At 39.0% G+C, this 19,208-nt stretch overlaps 1 long non-coding RNA gene across 2 annotated transcripts; it reads left to right on the top strand.

Annotated features, from left to right (window-relative positions):
• The first annotated feature begins 442 nt into the window (after positions 1–442).
• LOC111926073 (uncharacterized) lies at positions 443–18,966 on the top strand. 2 transcript variants are annotated; one of them, XR_015282983.1, is made up of 6 exons: positions 443–579; positions 2,512–2,641; positions 2,831–3,106; positions 5,347–5,544; positions 14,877–15,011; positions 15,546–17,281. It is a non-coding gene; the product is annotated as an uncharacterized LOC111926073 (long non-coding RNA). The 2 variants fall into 2 exon arrangements; XR_015282984.1 differs by lacking the exon at positions 443–579 and having other exon boundaries at positions 2,640–2,730; positions 15,546–18,966.
• The last annotated feature ends 242 nt before the right edge of the window (positions 18,967–19,208 follow it).

Genomic DNA, 19,208 nt, shown 5'->3' with positions numbered 1-19,208 from the left:
TGGTCGTGCCGTGGCTCTGGAGGGGCAAAGGCAGACAGGGAGAGATGCCCCTTAGTATGGAGTGAGAAAAGGCCTCCCTCCCATGGACCTTTGCAGCCACATGTAAATAGTTCTCAAGGTTTGATGTTCTATTGATGTAATCCCTGTTCCTCCCCTTTTTGTCATTTATGGTTAATCCCCAGAATGCTCCCCTGTTAGTCATTTATGGTTAATCCCCAGAATGCTCCCCTGCTTGTCATTTATGGTTAATCCCCAGAATGCTCTCCCTTCCCCCGATTCCTATTGGCCCCAGTTTGCTGCATTGCCCCACCCCCATTACCCCATTGGTTTTCCTGATCCCTAGCCACACCTTTGCACCATTTTCCCTTGTTCCAATTGGACCCTGACCCTCAGCTCCACCCCTGCCACTCTGTATTTAATTCTGTGCCCTCAGATAATTTTTGTCTTTGTCCCTGCGTCCTTTTGGAGGTTAAGCCTTTTTAAATATCCAAACAAGGACCCGTCCCTTGCTCCTTTGTTGTTGCCAGTCAGTTCTATCAACGGTGTGCTCCGAGCCCTGAAGGTGCAGGACACATTCAGGTATTCATTGTGGCACATGCTGCAACACTCATTCTCCTCCTGTCCAGCAGGACAGACACAGTCATGATCTCAGAGGGACCACGGGGCTGACAGACCTCTGGATCTGCATGGATCACATGCCCAGGATCCTGAGCTGCTGCATGTGGCATCTTATAATAGGTAGTCATGTAAAACACTGTTAAAAGTGAACTCCTGTTAACCTGGCCTCTTTCACCGGTGGTGAAATTTTCTTTCATTCACTGTTCCATCAGGACCTGACTGAACACTGAAAGAGGACCTGATGAGGATATATATGAATTACGAAGACCATGTGTTTTCCATTTTAAGGAATGTCAGTCTAAGCATTTAATTAAGTAGTAGGTACATCTGGTGCTTTAACTAAATATAATGTAGTTGTCAGCCTTTTCAAGTTGAAATTTTATTTTTTAAATAGCCACAAATTACAAGCACAAACCATGCACATATTGTCTCATAGTTGTTTTAATTCTGAATCCAAAACCGTACCATTACTTTGGGGTTTTTTTTCTTCAGTCTATATTTCCAAAAAGAAAGGAAGAAATGAGCAAGAGCACCAGAAGCATACTAAATATTCTTGCATTTCGCTTTCTACAAGAAAGGATTTTGACTGTTTGAGATCAAAAAATCCCAGAGCACATCTGTAAACAATAGCTCAGCTGTCCTGAAGAAAATTTCATTGGTCTTATTACCTCAACCCTGTGTGCCTGCCTGTAGGCTAAACAAATAGATAGTTTGCCAAGGTGAAACATCAACATCTGGAATACAGAGTTTGACTTGGGATGCTGTAGATTTTACTCCCAGATTAAGATAACTGGTAACCAAGGCTGATAGGATAACTTCCAGGATAAAACAGAGTGAAAGCTAAACTGCATAGCCCCTGAAGCTAAACAAACAGACCAGGGGTTTGTCTCCTGCCAATTGTTATTAAAAATAAAGTAAAAGTAAAAATAAAATAAAGAATAAAAAAAAATTTAAAACATAAGCAGTAATTTTTCATGGTACATCTCTTTATGTCAGTATTCTGCATCTCCACCATTGAAATTAGAACAAAATCTGTTAGCAAGAAGACATAATCTACTCATTTCCGTCCAGAATCATAGTAATTATGTTATATGAAATCCATAATAAACATCTATTACCTGGAAGAGGATAGGTCAAAGAGTAACTCATGGGTTTGCTCCGAATAGAAACCTTGACAAAGGTGCCCAACTTTCCACAACAGATAAACCAGTTCCCATTGTGGCAACTTTCCATCCTTTTTCTTAAAATATATACAGAATTTCACCTGAAATATTGGTTAATAAATAAACTACAAAATTTCACAGACTTGATGGAGGTAATGTATAATTTGAAGAAAAGCAGGATCCCTTTTATTTTTATAACTAACAGACCTATTTGGAGGAAATTCAGCTCAGCTCAGCATACATGTTCTAGTATTAGATAATCACCTGTAGTATTAGTAAGATATGGCTCCTGTGTCTATGAAAAGGGTGTTAAGGGAGTTTCCAGATGTGGGAAATCATTCTTACTAAAACTGAAGTGACTGACTTGAAACTGTATACATTAATTCCTAAAATTAATCTAGTTACTGTTGTGTCCTGAGCTCTTACACAATTTAATGCAGTTACCTGACATTACCAATCCATAGTTTTAAGATGCAAAAAACTCAAAAGAAGAAATGCCATCATAATCAAATGATAGTGAATAAAAATCCAGTCTGTAAAATGAAACAACCTTAACAGCTTAATTGAAATGTGGCCAGTGTGTTAGTTTAATGAACTCAATCCTAACTTCAGATAATGAAGTTACTATGGAGTTACTGCTATAAAAATTCCTGTGTCATGAATACCTCTGTGTCAGTCCATACTGGTTTGATGAGACCTGTTTGGCAAGGTGGTAATTAAATCCTAACAGGCAGCAGCTGACCAGGAGTCACCTTGGGGCAATGGGCTGGCTGAGGCCTCAGTAATCGGGGTTGCAGGACTGGAGAGAAGTTCAGTGTTAGGAGAAGAGGATATAAACAGAGTGAAGCCCCACAGAGATGGTGAGTAAAGAGTGGTAAGTGTTTTTATTAAAGGGGAAGAGTCAGGTTTGGATGCAAGAGAAATCCAAACCCTGAGAGTGATGTTTCAGGTGCATAAAGAATTCACCTGCTGAATCTATGAGCATCCCAGAGGGAAGCTGCTGGGATGCAGTGAATCCCACGTTCTGGAAGTGTTCTTTGTAATTCTAGTTGCAGTCTTCCATCTGGAGAGAGAAAGTGTCACAAAGTGTCTCTGAGATACTGAATCCTGAGTGTTCTCACGTTGTGGATACACAGTCATGATTCTATAACATGGACAGTGAGTCCTCTCCAGCCAGTCTTCACACCTCAAAGTCAAAGGCTGAAAAACTTGAACTGAGAAGTGTAGGATAAAGAAGAAATGTGACTAAATGCAGACATTTGAAAACTGGCCATTGGCAAATACCTGCTTAATCCTTCCGGAGCCCCAAAGTGCTGTGAAGGAAGGTAAGGAGAGAATAATTTAACAGCAGAATAATAGAATGGTTTGGGTTGAAGGGACCTTAAAAATCATCAAATTTAGTTCAAATCCCCTGCCATGGGCATGACACCTTCCACTAGATCAGGTTGCTCAAAACTTCATCCAGCCTGTCCTTGAATGCTTCCAGGGAAGGAGAATCCACAACTTCTCTGGACAACCTGTGCCAGTGTCCAACCACTCTCAGAGTAAAGAATTTCGTTCTTTTTTCTAATTTCTAATTTTAACCTACTGTCTGTCATTCCCCCTTGTCCTATCACTGCATGTCATTGTAAAAAAGTGCCTCTAGGTTTCTGTAGGGTCCCTTCAGGTACCCATAGGCTTCTACTCTTCTACTGGGTCTCACCAGAGCTTTCGCTCCTCTAGACTGAACAGCTGCAGCTCTCCTGTGAGAGAAAACCCTCTGATCATCTTTGTGGCCCTCCCCTGGGGAAAATGGTTACTCTAGTGTGAAGTTCAGGCTTTCCTGCCTGTGCTGCTGACCTATTTGGGTTTTCTTTGTTTTTCTTGCCCACAGTACATAACACAGCACTTACAGCTCTGTCAGCAGTCACTGGCCAGTCTTGCGTGCCAAGAGGAGAGACCCTCCCATGCATTTGTGACCTCTGGGTTTGATTATTATCTGAAGGAATGAGATGACTAAGCTAAAAAATCCTCAGCTGGTTTGTAATTCAGCAGCTGAAGGAGAAAGGCTTCTGAGAAAATGGGACCCATAACACACTACTATCTGGAGATGGGTCCCTGTCGAAGACAGCTCTGGACCAAAACTTTTGGTACCATCAAAGCCCAAGTGACACATGCCATTAGCTGTTCTTCCACACGGGATAGTATTTCACCTGAAGACTGTGAAGTCCAGCCGCAATTTCTCTTGTTGTGAAGGGTAGGGATTCCTCCTCAGTTGGTCTGTGCTTCTGGATGTTCCTCTGTAAACAGAAAAAATTACTGTAGGCCTCATTGTTTTTATAGCAAAACACAGTTTATGCTCCTCTGTCGAGCTACTCTGATTGCAATATCAAACAGACAAAATCTCAGAAGCATTTCAAAGCCAGAGAATGTGAAGAAAAATGAGTTTTTATTCTCTAGATGATGCTCAAATGTGGCAAAAATTTTGGTTCTACCGAAGATGAGTCTGGGTGCATGTGTTGTGTACCTACATTAGCAATTAGCTGTTTCTTGCTATGTGCTGGACTGAGCCAGCAATTTCCTTTTAAAAAGAAGACCTAAAAGCAATTTGACATGATAATTTGTTCCAGGGTCTGTTCCTGGATTCAGCCCATGTCAAGATTCAGTCTTTCCATCTAGAACATTCCTCCCACATTATCCCATGTGGTAACGCAGCACATATCCTTGGTGTCATGCTATGAAAAACACAGCTGTGCCAGATTGCATTCAGCACAACCCTCTCATTATTCTAGGCATTGTAAACTGAAATATGATGATGAGTAGTATATCCTTGACACAAAGGAATCCCCATAGGAGGGGATGCTTTTACTTTATAGCTGCAGCCATTACATGCTGGGAAGAATGGTGAGTTCAGAGCTGATTGTCCTGTGGGGCCTGTAAATACCAGGATTTCTTAGCCATTGACATGGAAGAGAAAGTTGTGAGACCACATGTGAGATCACCTTGTAAAGAGAAAAGTATCTTCATCTTTTGGTAAGACCACTGGCTTGGTATAGAGAGAAAGGAGATCTCTTCAAGGCCACAGCCAGTGAAAAGTAACAGGAGAATGAAAAAGAATAATCAGAAATATCTAATGACACTGCTTTGTAGAATCAATCAGAGAAAAGTAGTTTTCTACTTTTAAGTTAAAAGTTACCCCATGGATTATTTCACTAATTTGGTGGGAAAGAGGCATATAATAGTGTATTTTCAATAATCCAGCTTATTTTATAAATCAACCAGAACACACTCCTCATCACTATCCAGCTAAGGATCACATGTAACTGCTTTTTAGAAATGTAAGATAAGCTCAGTAAACATTTATTTTTTTTTTCCTGAAAACAATGTGCCACAGTTCCAAGGCAAGTTTTGGGAAAACTGGTGTGTGTTTATAGCAGTAAAATAATATCTTGCAATTAAATTTCAAAATCTCTTCCCCAAGAGATACAAACTCCATATCTATGTGCATATGTATGTACCTGCCATGCAAAGGGATGGAAAGTTATTAATACTTTAATTAATATTTAGGGATTGCTTTATTCATCAGGGAAGGAGCCAGTGTTGGGAGGCTGAAACATGGCAGCTGCTCAGTAGCTGATGCTCTCATTTTACAAGAGGGTTGAAGAAGAGTAACGTCCTCAAGAAGCATTAGAATTCTATGTCAGGAGTTTGAGTCAAGCATAGAAGTCCACTTGAATCCTGTCAGGGATTACTGGTAGCTCACCTGGCATACAGAAGCAAGCAGGTAAGAATTGACCATATCAACATCATTTTCAATTTCTTTTTGTTGTGTTATCTCTCTTCCAAATACAGATGTGCCCTTTTTGCTTACAGGTGGGATATTCAGTTCCAGATATGTTATTCTCTGAATTTCTGTAGATGTTCTTATGCAGGTTTTATATGAATTCCAATATGAAATATATTCTTTGAGCACAGAGTTTATTTTCTTGACAATATTCTTCCTGGCAATAAAATTGCATCCAGTACAGTTTCTAGTGATTATTCTAATACTTTTCCAGCTGACATCAGCCAGGACTGTGCCTCTGCAACCACACTAAGGCTGGCCTATTTGTGTAATTATGCTCAGGGAATGCAAGTCCATCCACACTTCATTGAAAACATTGTAAACATTTTTTTCCTTATTTAATGTCAGAGTTGTATGTTTTAGATTATATAATAAAGCTTGCATAGTTACTAGAATCTTATGGCACAAAGTACAGCCCAGACATAGTTTGCAAATTTCATTAACGTGTTTTGTATTTAGTTTTTGGATGTTCTAGTGGTTTTTATTGTTTTAAAACATTGGCAAAAGTACAGACAACAGTATCAAAGCCCTAAAGGTTAGAAAATGCAGCCAAATGCATAAAGGACTCCTACCCAACCAACAAGACACTTAGGGAATATATTGGCTTACAAAGAAGATGAACAAAACTTTTTGTATTTTCCCACAAGCTGAATTGATTTTCACTGCAGTCCTTTTGGTAATCACTTACTCTCAGACATTGAAACTAAGTGACACCCCTGCATATGTAAATAGAGAAATATTTTTAATTTAGAAGGTAAGGGTCAAAGTTTTTTAAAAAAATGTAGAAGTGTGAGAAAAGATGAGGGTTATAACAGTACCAAAGAATTACAAAGAAAAGTATATAAGCATCTTAATGCTAATGAAATCTTAAAAAGATGCATACTGTCATTTTGGTCTACAGCTCCAGTGAAATGAGAAGTAATGAAACTTGCATATGCAGCTGCATTCAGAGCACTGAGGAAGGAAACTGGGTAGATTTCTAGGAATGCTGGAACAGAGGGCTTAACTAAATATGTTTCCTAAAGATAGAGTTTATTTTGATTTTGGAAACTAAACCAAATTCCTCTTAAGCAGATTTTTTTCGTTGTTGTTTCTTTGTTAAAGAGAGAGCTCTAATGTCAAGAGCTTGAGGATAATATGAAAAGCCTTAATGTAGCAGGTGTATAATTTAATATATGGCTTATTAAATTTTCCTACATTTTATTTTCACATGGTGTGAGCACTGTGGTGTGTAGCCATTAGCTCAGTGTTCTCTTTGCTTCCCCTTTGTAGTATTCTGCAAGAAGATTTATGACAAGTCACACTATGGGGATGACTAGCTAAGGCATCAAAAGCAATCTTGCCTGAAGCTCATTTCTATATTGCATAAGATTTGAATCATACCAAATGTTTACCCCTATAATGCAGCCCTTGTTCTTTTTAAACTGCCATTGACTGGTGCTGTGAATGACCAATTTGGGACCACACTTGCCTTCATTTATGCCAAGAGCAAGCTTGGAATCAAAGAAAGTTGATTCAGATCCTCAGATAAAAGGTATTAGGTTGCATACGCATGCATTGCCCTTGGTTTAAGGATAGACTTTATAAATATTGTGTTTGGATGCAAAGGCTTTGGAAACAAACAGAAAAGTGAAAAAAATTGTTTGGTTGCCACGGCTAAGTATAAAATGTTGTTTCTGTGAAAGAAAATCCTTGATATTATGATGCTGCTGAATCAAATGTGGCAGTAATACTGTCTGGGGGCTATTTGAGGAAAAAGAAAAATGGTTTCATTGTTTACTTAAAAGCTACTTCAAAACGAGCAAGTAAAGGATTGGTTTGATTATCTTCTTGCTGAAATTTTGCATCAGAAAACTTTACATTAGTTGTTCTCTCAATAATGTCTTAGTCTGAATGGCAAAATCAGGAATGTGGTTTTCAAAAAAGTTACCTTTTGTTTGAACCCACTAGGTTTGGCCTTATAGGTACTTATCCTTTTACTTGAGGGGGAGAGGAGGTTATTTGTAAGTTAGGCACCTGATCTGGATACTTGTTTCTTTCCTCGTTATGAACTTTTGAGTTTTGTCTAGAAAAAGTGTGGATTACAGGAAGTATGCTTTATCAGGGGAGAGTTGTATTTAATATATTTATGATATGAAGCCATATGAAAGATTTTTATGCCTTTTGCTGCTTTGAGTTGTGAAAAGGTTTCATGAAGAATATTTATTGCAATGCTATATTATGAGTTTCTGTGGAGGTGCTATGAACCAGTAATTTCATGCCTTTGTAAGATATTTCTGGTTCTTTACATGCTGCTACAAGCTTTTTTTCTTTTACTCCTCTCTCTTTATGAAAATTTGTGAATAAATATATATTTCAAATTTATGGAACTGGTGAGTTTCTATAAATATGCAGAATTCACTTATATAAGTGAGAAGAGTAAAGGAAAAAAACATAGAAAAGAGTTGGCAGAGGTTTGTGGAGGTTATGTAGTCTATATTCAGCTTCTAGAATTCAAATCTGCCTTTGCCACCTCGGCAAACATTTGTCTAATTCCTCCTTAGAAGCTCACAGTGACAGAGATTTCACAATCACCCAAGGCAATCTGTTCCCACGCCTAGTGATTCTTGCAGATAAAGGGGTTTTTCTGATATCCAACCTGAATTTCTGTAGCTGTAATTTGAGTGTATTTCTTCTTGTCCTCTTTCCAAGGACATGAAGAAGAGATTATTCCTTTGCTCTTTGCAGCAGCTCTTTCTGTACTTATAGACTGTTATCAGGTCTTCTCTTCTGTAGACTAAACAAACCAAATTCGTTTTCAATTACAGTTTAATGTTACTTAGCTGTCTGTGAGACGTAATGTGGAAGAAGCATTTGCAAAATTCACAGCGTTAGGACAGTTAAAGTTTCAGAAGACACACATGAAGTGTGCTTAGCTCTGCATTTCACGTGCTTCTGTCCAGTTGATTTCCTAAATTTAAATTTATGGCTTTGTCTCACACTTCTTTACAAGTCTCTAGACTCCAGTCCAGAGCTGAGTTCAGGTTCCAACAACCCATATAACTAAAAGAGTACTTTATTCAAGAGTTTTAACTGAGGTCAGTGTTTACCTAAGGTCAGTTAAAACTGACAATTAGGTCAGAAAAGTAATATCAGTGCCTTAATATTGATCTATGGCTGTAAAGGAAGATTCTGTAGTTCAACTTCATATGACGTTCTCAGAAAAAATAATAGAATTCTTTCTATTGATAGGTTATTTATCCAGATTTTTTTTTTTTCCCTGAAAGGAATGTGAGGATTCATAACAAAACTGATAAATACATTTAATTTGAAAAGAATATAAGTGAGTAATCTTGTTAACAATTTCTAAATCCTTTAATATTCATGGAGATTTCAGAAATTGTTACAAAGCTTTCTGGCATTTCTCATAGAACCATAGAAACAGAGAATATGCTTAGTTGAAAGAATCCATCAGGGTCATCAAGTGCACCTCCTGGCCCTACACAGGACACTTCAACAATCCCACCATGTGCCTGAGGGTATTGTCCAAACTCTTGATCTCTGTCAGGCTTAGTGCTGTGATCACTTCCCTGGGGAACCTGTTCCAGTGCCCAGCCATCCTCTGGGTGAAGAACCTTCTTCTAACCCTGCTCTGACTAGTGGGCATCAGAGCATCAGACCAGTTCCTCAGGTCCTGTCACTGTCACCAGAGAGAAGAGCTCAGTGCCTGCCCCTCCTCTTCCCCTCATGAGGAAGCTGTAACTGCAGTGAGGTCTCCCCTCAGCCTCCTCCAGGCTGAACAGACCTGGTGCCCTCAGCTGCTCCTCATGCGGCTTCCCCTCAAGGCCCTTCACCATCTTTGTGCCCTCCTTTGGACACTCTCTAATGGTTTCATGTCTTTCTCACACTGTGGCACCCAAAACTGCCCCCAGCACTGGAGGTGAGGCTGCCCCAGAGTGGAGCAGAGCAGGACAATCCCCTCCCTTGCCCGCTGGCCTTGCTGGGCCTGATGCCCCCAGGACAGGGTTGGCCCTCCTGGCTCCAGGGCACTGCTGGCTCATATTCAATGTGCCATTGACCAGGAACCCCAGATCCATTTCCACAGTGCTTCTCTGCAGCCTCTCATTCCCTAGTCTCATGATTCTCAGCATTTAAGGTTATCTGGGTTTTGTATGAAAGAAAAGATTAGCTAGTCACTTCCTCACTAATGTCCAAGTGCTGTTCTTTCAACTGTATTTCTTTCCTTTTCAATATATACAATGAAGGGCTTATGCAGTTCTCTCTGTTAAAGGACAAAACATATTTGTCATGATCTGTTCATTTGGTTATGGTTAGCATAATAAGGACTGACAGAGTGATAAGTTTATATGGCTTCAGGTAAAATAATCTGGAAAATGTATTAACCTCAATTTGCACAAAGTATTATTTGAAAAATGCTATATCTAAGACCAAGTTATTTAATCTATAGAGAAATAGGGAACTGGTTTGACAGCCAGTAATAAATTCAGAGGTACGAAAAGACAATTCATAAAATTATATGACTTGACCACCCAAAAAAACAGAACAGTATGGAGTGAGGAAATGCTCTTACTTTTTTGCTTTGCATCAGTCAGAAGAGGCTGGAATTCTGCCTCTAGATTTGGTACTGGATTTGGAAGAAGAGTGTAAAAAATGGAAGCAAAATTGGAAAAAAATACAGTAAGTTTTAGAAGTGACTTGACTAGGCATAGGCATGTTCAGAAAACAGCAGATATTTAAAGGCTCTTTAGAAGAAAAAGTGAGAATGTTTTCAAGTCACAGGCAGATTCAAGGCAGATTCTATACAAATTCAAACAGGAAATGAGGCACGTGTCTTTTGAAATGTGGTAGAAACAATTGAGATCAGGTACAAGAGAAGTGATAGGCTTTCCATCTCATCTTGTCAACAGATGGAAGACCACTTGCTGTCCTGTAAGAGGTGTTTAAACAAAGCACAAGTAACTAGGCTGGGGGACAGCAAGGTGACAGGGATGGACTTCCAGCATGCAGGCAGTGAGAGCAGATCACAGATCCCTGTGGCTTCTCTTTTTCAGAGCTGTAGCACTTGGCACTGAGCTTTAAACTGAGTTATGAAGGATATGATTAGTAAGTTTTCTGTCAAATGTGTCGGCTTCTAATTCCCTTCTAGGGAAGTGAAAGTGGCAAGCTGGTGTTTATCTCTATGCTGGTTGCTCAGTGCCAATTGCTTGCATTTCACCTTATTCACGCAACCACAGTTTTGAATTCTTCCGTTTTTTTGTGAACAGCCTTGCTGAGCACTGGCAAAAAGGTTTTGGAGAGAGAAGATGCAGGGAGAGATGAGCTCTTTCTCCAGGTTATATGTCAGGCTCACAGGAATTTGCTGTGTACTTCCATGCACTTGAAGCATGGTTGGTCAGCTGGTTTTCACCCACCAGATTCCTTTCCGGACAGAGTTCCAGTATAAGGAATGAAGAAGAACCACTTCAAAGTAGCCACTGTTTTGTGTAAGGAGGTCTTTTTCCCACTGATGCGTACAGTCCCCCAGGCCAAACTGTGTGCAGCTCCTCTTCTAGAAACAAAAGCCACTAGCCAAGTGAAAGAGATCAAGAGAATGACTTCATCACCACTCTGGGCAGATGCTTTAGAAAATTAACTTGGAATCCAACAAGGATGTAAATGTTTGTGACACTAAAACAGAAAGTACAGGGAATACAAATCTGCCTTGCATTTTCTATGTTATGCCCAGTTGTATTGTTTCTTTGCTAAGCTATTTTTTTTTCTCTCCTAAGTGTTTGTTTTTTGTTTTTTTCTTAACAAGATACCATAACTTGGGGCATTGCCAACACAGATGATTCTTTGTGTTCAACCTCTCTCTTTTAATCTGTCTTTCCTTGATGCATAATGCCTGGATGCCAGTTCACATCTCTGTTCCTGAGTAGCCTTGCTAAGGAAAGGAAGCACAACACGGTGACCACTTCTCTTGCTGAAGTAGCTCTGCAGGACAGGATGCAGCAGAGTTTGCCTCATCCATGGTGATCACAGACATTTTTCCTGTGTGTTAAGTAAGTCTAGAAGACTTATTTGAGAAAAGAAGTAAGCACTTGCTGAAGTCTTCTTTTACCTCTACTGAAAGAGCTGCTTTCTTGTGTCAGGTACCTCCAGCCAGGCAAAGGCATGAGTGTCCCTTGGGCTAACAAGGTCCTCTTGGTCCTCTAATGGGCTGCTTATTGCCAAGGCTGTGAGGATGCTTGTCTTCAGGCCACATAGATCACTGATGAGCTCTTTCATTGCTCAGTGCTCTCATATTTCTACTCCATAGCTCTGTATTGCACAACACCAGTTCAGGCCACCCTCGCCCTGGACACAGAGACCTAACGCATCGGAATCCTTCCTGCTGGGGAACACTGAGCCCCACATCTGTGGTGAAGGAGATAGAGCAGCCAGGTCCACATGCACTTCTGCCCTCTTCTCTGGCCTGGGCAAATCAACCAGAGGAGACATCCTGGGTAGGGACCACAGCTCCTCACAAAAATAGTCCCTGTAGAGACCATTTCTTCAAGGGATGTAAAGCACCTGTTTTACCAGCTTTTATTCATCTTGTGAAGTCTATTTATTGTTACCATTTCTCTTTCCCAATTCCACCTAAACTTTATTTCAGGTCTTTGTTGTAGTTTTTCCTAAGTAATACTTTAAAAAAGTTATTAGTGGTATCCTCTCCAGTTTGTGTTTTGGCTCCCCTCCCCGTTTCTCACCAGCTCTATTTTCTGCTTTTAATTGTGTTTTGCTTTGCAGGAGAAATGAAGGACTGTTTACTGATCCTGTCCCCACCCTTTCCTTTCCTGTCACAGCTGGTCCTTGAAATTCGATGGAATAATAGCTCCGCATGTTTTGTTCCCTGTCCCCTCCCCCTGTCTCTTAGAAGTGAGTTTTGATGTTGTTGAAAGATTCCAGATGAAACTGCCAAGTTAGAATGTCTCAAACAGACCCCATTGAAAGAAAACTAATGTAATAACTTATAAGAATATAGCTGTTACTTAATTCTTTATTTTGATAGTGAACAAGGGGTGAAGGAATATTTGGATCATCTTGGATGGACCCAGTAGATGCTTTCTTCTGTTGAGCAGCTTGGTATTTTGATGGACTATATTGAATAAATTCCACTTTTTATCCATCTGGAATATTGATGTAAAGGGGAACAGACACCTAAGAGAGGAAGCCTTTTGTAATGGGGAGGAGAGATTCCATTATTTCTCTTTTACTCTGGACATTGAAAGTGGAAGCTGAAGAATAAGCCCCTGGGAGAGTGGGAGGAATGGAGCTATGTTAGCGGATAAAGATGCTTTATTTTCAAGTTAAACAGAAAGTTCAGGACATGGCGACACAGCAGCAAAACAGATGAGATGGAGTTTTTACATTCATCTTCAATGTTACACTTTTTCCATGTGCAGTGCTTGCTGAGTGGAATTTTAAAAAATCATGCAAGCAGCTAAACAAACAGATTCTTGGCATCATTTCATAAAGAAAAAAAAAAAAGGCTAAAGATTAATAAAACAAAAAAGAAAAGGACAACCCCACCCATTCATATTACATGGAATTCAAGTGGCAGGCTGGTTAACAGTTAACCTGGTCATGCCTATAAATGATTTATAAATTGATTAAAGGCATACATTATCCCAGTTTTTATTGGGACAGTTGTCTGAGCAACAGCTAGTGACTATGTCCTGGTCTTGCAATGGGAGGTGCCCTTCCTTTTGGGAAGACCATCCAAGTTGTTACATGGATACACAGCCTTGGTATTTACCTGAAAAAATAGTGCAGATGTTATGACTGTCCAATAGGAGTGTGTCCAAAATCTGCCTTCTGTGTATATGAACTTAATCTGATGCCATTTTGGGTAGGAAAATACCATCTTGGCATGCAATAAGGGTGTAATTATCATGACAGACTTGTCTCATGGTTAAATGCAAATGAAAAAAATCAGATAAAGGCTTTTAGATGTTTTAATTGTAATTCAAAATATTTGAATCTTTTTGGTACTGTGAATCCAAACATTGCTTCCAGTTGTAGAGTAACAAGTAAAAAGCTGAACTTGAGAGCATTCACTATAGATCTCATTAACTCATCTAGGGTTTTTATTGTGTATAAGCACAAGCTATTGTGATCTCAAACTCTTTTGTCTACTAATAAATTCAAGATTACTTCATCAAATTCATGCAGCACTGCAAATTTTCATGTACAACTCAGAGAAAATAAAAAGTTCTTACTTGGAAATTCACATAATTCTGTGACTTCCCAGAAATGCTTTTCTGCCAGCTGAATTAACTCACAAGGAGGGCTTCTATGTGAAGCTCAAGGTAGCAGAAGATGGGAAAACTTGTCCTCTTAACTGTTAACATACCAGTCCTCCTTAGCACACTGTGGACTTAATCTGCTTCACTTATATCTGACTTTGGTATTTGTAGTCAGAGCTTTTCTTCCCCAGATGTTTTGTAGCATTTATTGGAATATTTAATGGGAACTACCTAGATTTAACCAGCATCCATTGAGGAAATTGTGATGAAAGGGTGTGTGTAGGTTGACTGTGGGGTTATTTCCTCTCCCAGGCACTGCTTGTGTGTACAAATACAAATAAGCATAACACAGTCTGGTACAAATACATAGCAAGGTTCTGTCTTTGCTAGAGTGATTTTTGTAGCAAGAATGATGGCAAACTGTAACAAAATCAGTGCTGTCCAAGCTTATATTAATTGGCCACTATTACCAAAATGGATAAGAAGCAGTCTAGCTGGATAGAATTCATGTCTTAAGTCAATGTGTTATATTCATCTCAGAGTCTCCAGAGCTGGGTTTTGCTTTTCTTTTGTAAGTGATGAAGAGTTATCGCTTACTCCAACTGTAGCAAAAAAATCTTTAGAAATGAATATTAAGTTCAAACAGGGACTCAAGACAATGTTCCAAGACAAGCTAATGCTTAAGATACCAAACTTTCTATGCCATATTATATGCTTTATTCATAGCCTAAAACTTGACTGGATAAATAAGCTTTTAGTTTGACTTCACTGTTATTTGCTTTTTAATGTGAGTTCTCACTGAGTATTTATTAAAGAGTTCAAGCATTTCATAGGGAAGCTGAAGGGAAATGTTAAAGTATTACCGTGGAAAATAACATAATATTAGGGTTAAATTAGGCCAAGGGAAGCACATAAAGGGAGCAACACTGAGTGATGTAAACTCTGTCTAGTATCACAGTATTTCTTCATTCTCTGTTGGACTGTTTTGTTTCTCTGGCACAGGTCCAATACTTGTCTTTAGCTATCTGTTTGAACTTCATGGATAAGAAAATAATAGAATAGTAGAAATCGAGCTTCAGACTACTGCTGTTGATGGCTTTTTGTCTACATGAAACACTGAGCAAGTTCATTTCCAAGGTTTGTTGAAGTTTTTGTATTGATATGCTTTGCTAGAAACCAAGGCTAATCTAGTTAACATATTAAAAGAGAGAAAAATCTGCCACACTGTATAAGCTAAACCTTTCTGAAGCCAGTGATTTATTATAATAATATTATTTTTTTATGCTAACAAATTTTTTTTGAGGGCCCATGGTGTTTTAGACATGTTCACACACACAGGCAGCACAGATTCTATGAAAAAGGGTTTAGGGGCTTGTGTTAGCAGAAGTTCCTAGAGCTTTTACCATGCTGGGATTATTGCATACTTCTCAATATGAACTTGGTGGGTGCAGGGCCTTAAGGCTAGAAAGAGATCAGAGCTTGGGACTTTGCCTCTGCCTGACAGTTTTGGCCAACTAAAGAAACTAGGAGGTCTGCTGACAAAAGGAAAAGAATGAGATTTGGAATAGTATCTCTCCAGTTTTGTAGGTGGCAGTGGAAGAGCACATGCCTTTTTTATCACGGTGCCATTCTGTTTACCTTTAATAATAATTTTCATTTCTGGTTTCACAGTGAAAAGTGTTGTGCTTTCTGCAACATACAGTTGCAATATTTAGCTGGAAAACCTGAGTCCTGAGACCTTCAGCTTGATGATCACTGAAGCTGGAACTGTGCTGTTAAAAAAATTAAAATTAGGTAATATATTTTAAACTCAGAAATGTGTTCAAAATTAAAAATCCTCTACCTCACTCCCTTTGAAAGACTAGGCCCTTACTTTTTGCCAAATGCTAAACTCTCCTGGCTCCACAGAAATCTACCCTGCCTTCTCCACGATAGACACCCTCTCAATGGCAACTGCTAGTAATGATATATGCAGCCCTATTTGTCGGAGTACGTAATGCCTTTAATCACAGCCAGTCTTCCCTGCTGCCCAGGTTTGTTCCAGAAGTAACAACACAAGTTGCCAGTTCAAGCACTTCATCTACTCAGACCTCAAAGTTTTTTTCTGACTGATTGTTTCATAGCCAAGAAAAGTGTCTTTAGGTTTTGTTTACCTAATTCTAAAACCAGGTGTTCAGGGCATGGCATATATCTTAGGGATATGAGACATTGAATCAAAATAAAGAAGCTCCTCAATGACATTATCTGTATCACAGTTTTGTCCTCTATGGACTGTGGTATGGTGAAGGCGTTCATTGTTTGGTGTTTCTTGAAGGAAACAAAAATAGATACCTGATCCAAACTGTACTATGAAACTACCAGGTAAATACTTCAGAAAGCCTCAGCATGAAAGTAAGCCACTAGTGTTTAAAAAGGGTTACTTGAAAGTTCTCAAAAGTTTCACTCAGTTATTTCAGATTATATTGCTGAGTGCTTTTGACCTCAGCCTTGCAGACCAAATAAATAACGATTGTGTCCATGTAAATATGGGCTCTCCTCTTAGAAAAAAAAAAAACATAACAGATTCAAATCAAGTCTCCACTATTCAAAGAGCAAGTATTTTTCTTTTCTATTTCTTCAGTAATACCTTTGGTCTGGAAAGACCTTTTTATCTGACATTTATGGCAAAATACAATATTTAATATTTGAAGCTAAAAGGTGTTCATCCTATCTAGCACACATGCTCTACAGCAGTGATACAAATATATCTCAGACAAGCTGCATGACACAGCAGGCAGAGGACAAGACATCTATTCAGGGGACAGAGCATCTGTTCCTGACCCTCACATAGCTCTGCCATGTGACTGGAGGGGAAACGATTCTCCTCAGCTCTGGTTTCTTTGTCTGTGAAAATGGAGACGGATATTCATATCTGCCTTCTGATATGCTGTAGAACATTAATGAAAAATGACTTTTTGAGCTGTGCTTTAAAGTGTGGTGCTTACAATCACATCTACACTTTTAACTGGAGAAATTAGTAAAGCAAGAAATTATTCATAATACTCTTTTAGAAAATATACTTTCAAGTCATAACCTTTACATGATACTGCTTTTCACTGAAGAAGGTAATTGTTTGTTTTTTCAGACTTGAGCTTCTGACCATTCAGATTGACAGTTAACTTGGGATTCTCTTTACAGGTTGGGTTTTATACGTTTGTGTAAATTACTAAAAGACCATTTATGTGCCAAGAACAGAATCAGAAGGAACAGACATGACAAGCAGCCTTTAAAATGCCCTTATTTTTGTTTCTGAGGACCTTGTGTAAAAGAAGATAGGGGGATAAATATTCTGAAAAAAATTGGCACATCTATTCAAATGTGTATTGATGCATCCTCCAATACCAAACAAAGAATATTTTACTTAAAAATTCAGTAAATGAGTGATGTGGGTTAGGTCTGTAAGCCAGTTGAGCTCAGAGCTTAATGAAGAAGAGTGAAGTGACACCAATACACCATGAAGAGCTTGTAAAGAGTACTTTATTTGGATGCAGAAAAACAAATCAAAACTAAATGAAATGAAACAAAAAAAGGGTAGGGGAAGTGTAGAAAACAGCGTCCTGAATAGATATGAGTTCCTGAATTCCTGAAAGTCAGAGAAAAGGAGATGCTTTGAGTAAGAGAGCTATGATTGTCCTTTGTGATGCCAAAGGATGAAGCACAAAAAACCGGGAGGATTCAGACCTTCCAAGGTCATCTGGGTGTTCTGCCCTTCAGTAGCCTATGTCTAGACCAATTTTAGTTTCTCATTTGAAAAATAGACATGTCTAGGTATTTTTTTTTATTCCAATACATTGGTTATCACCAGAGAAAATTAAAACTTTAATTGAAATATTGAAATGTATATAATTATTCATAGGCAGATTGCATTATTATGTATTTGTACAGTTCATTGACCTATTTGGTCAGCTTCTGCATTTCTTTAAGCATTTGACTTACGAATATTCTGTCTGTCTGCTTTGGTAAAAGTAGATGTTTAATGCCTTTTTTGTGTTTAGGTGAGACAAAATATTTGAGTTGCAGCAGCCCCATGCTGTTGTGTTTTCACACTGGTTATATACTTAACTGAAATAGAAATTAATCTCAGATCCTACTAGTGAGACTTTGAGATTAATTTGAAATATATAGACTTCAGGGCAGGGCAATGATGGTGAGCTAAGAGACAGGCACGAAGAGGCTGCTTAACTGACATATTTTAATTCACATCCACCAAGCACTGATGTGGGGCTTTTCCTTTTGAGTGGTAAAAGGCCTGGGAACCTGAAAGCACAAGGTTGTTCCTGTTTGTGCAAGGTCTTTTGTAAAACAGAGAGAATCAGGAAGCTAGAAGATGTGATCAGTCTTTTTGAAGTCTCTCCTCTTCAGCCACTGTGTAAGGGAAGGCCACGTTAGTGGGCACACAGAGTAAAGTCACAGGTCAAGGCAGTCCTTCTCAGGGGGCTGGGGACAGGCATGTGAGAACAACTGATACCATGCTTCAGCATGATGGAGGGGAAGTGCTTTATTTGGAAAACCATGGGGACATCCAGGGACCAGGGATAACCAGTCCATAAACACATACTAAAGGGAATGTGCTGTACAGCAGCGATGCTAACTCAATGACCATGAATGTTGTGAGAGCAGGAGGGGAATGGATCACAGATGGCAGTGAAGCTTGTGTGCCTTTTCTGTAAGGCATCTCCTATGCCTGCTTTTGGGGGATCCAGTGTTCAATGGGTACACAACAGCTAGAGCTGCAGGTAGGTTGTGTTTAAGGCAGCTGGGACTGTGTGTGGCTCTTGTTTGCCTGAGAATATGAAAAGTAATCAGAATAACCTGCTCTACCTTTTTTGTTTATCATTCCAAAACAGGTAGGAGAAAGAGAGCAGTAAAGGACATAAAAATCACCCAGGAAAGAGTTTTCTAGAATAGAGAGAGACTATCTGATAATTTGTATCACTCTGTTTGAATAAAAACTTTACTGATGCTTTTTTTGATGGCACATAAGCTGTGGCATGAACTTTTTTAGTGTCTGTTTCCAGTGTGCAGCCGTAACAATAAAATAAGGATATGGAAAGTGTTGCTTTACAGCACATGAAAAGCAAAATGCCTTAAAAAAGATTTTTGTCTCAAGATTCAATTAAACAACACAAGACTGGATAGAATTAATTTTAAGCTCTGGATGTGAAATACCACTTTTCCTATCATATAATCCCATCTATCTGTCTGTAATGGTGACAGAGAGCCTGAACTGTTTTGTCTACTTTCAAAACAAAAAGTATACAGCTTCTACAAATGGTATCGGTCATACAGCAACCA

The sequence above is a fragment of the Cyanistes caeruleus genome, chromosome 2 (assembly GCF_971803275.1).
Source record: "Cyanistes caeruleus chromosome 2, bCyaCae1.hap1.1, whole genome shotgun sequence".
NCBI lineage: Eukaryota > Metazoa > Chordata > Aves > Passeriformes > Paridae > Cyanistes > Cyanistes caeruleus.
This window is presented reverse-complemented; position numbering and strand designations above follow the sequence as displayed.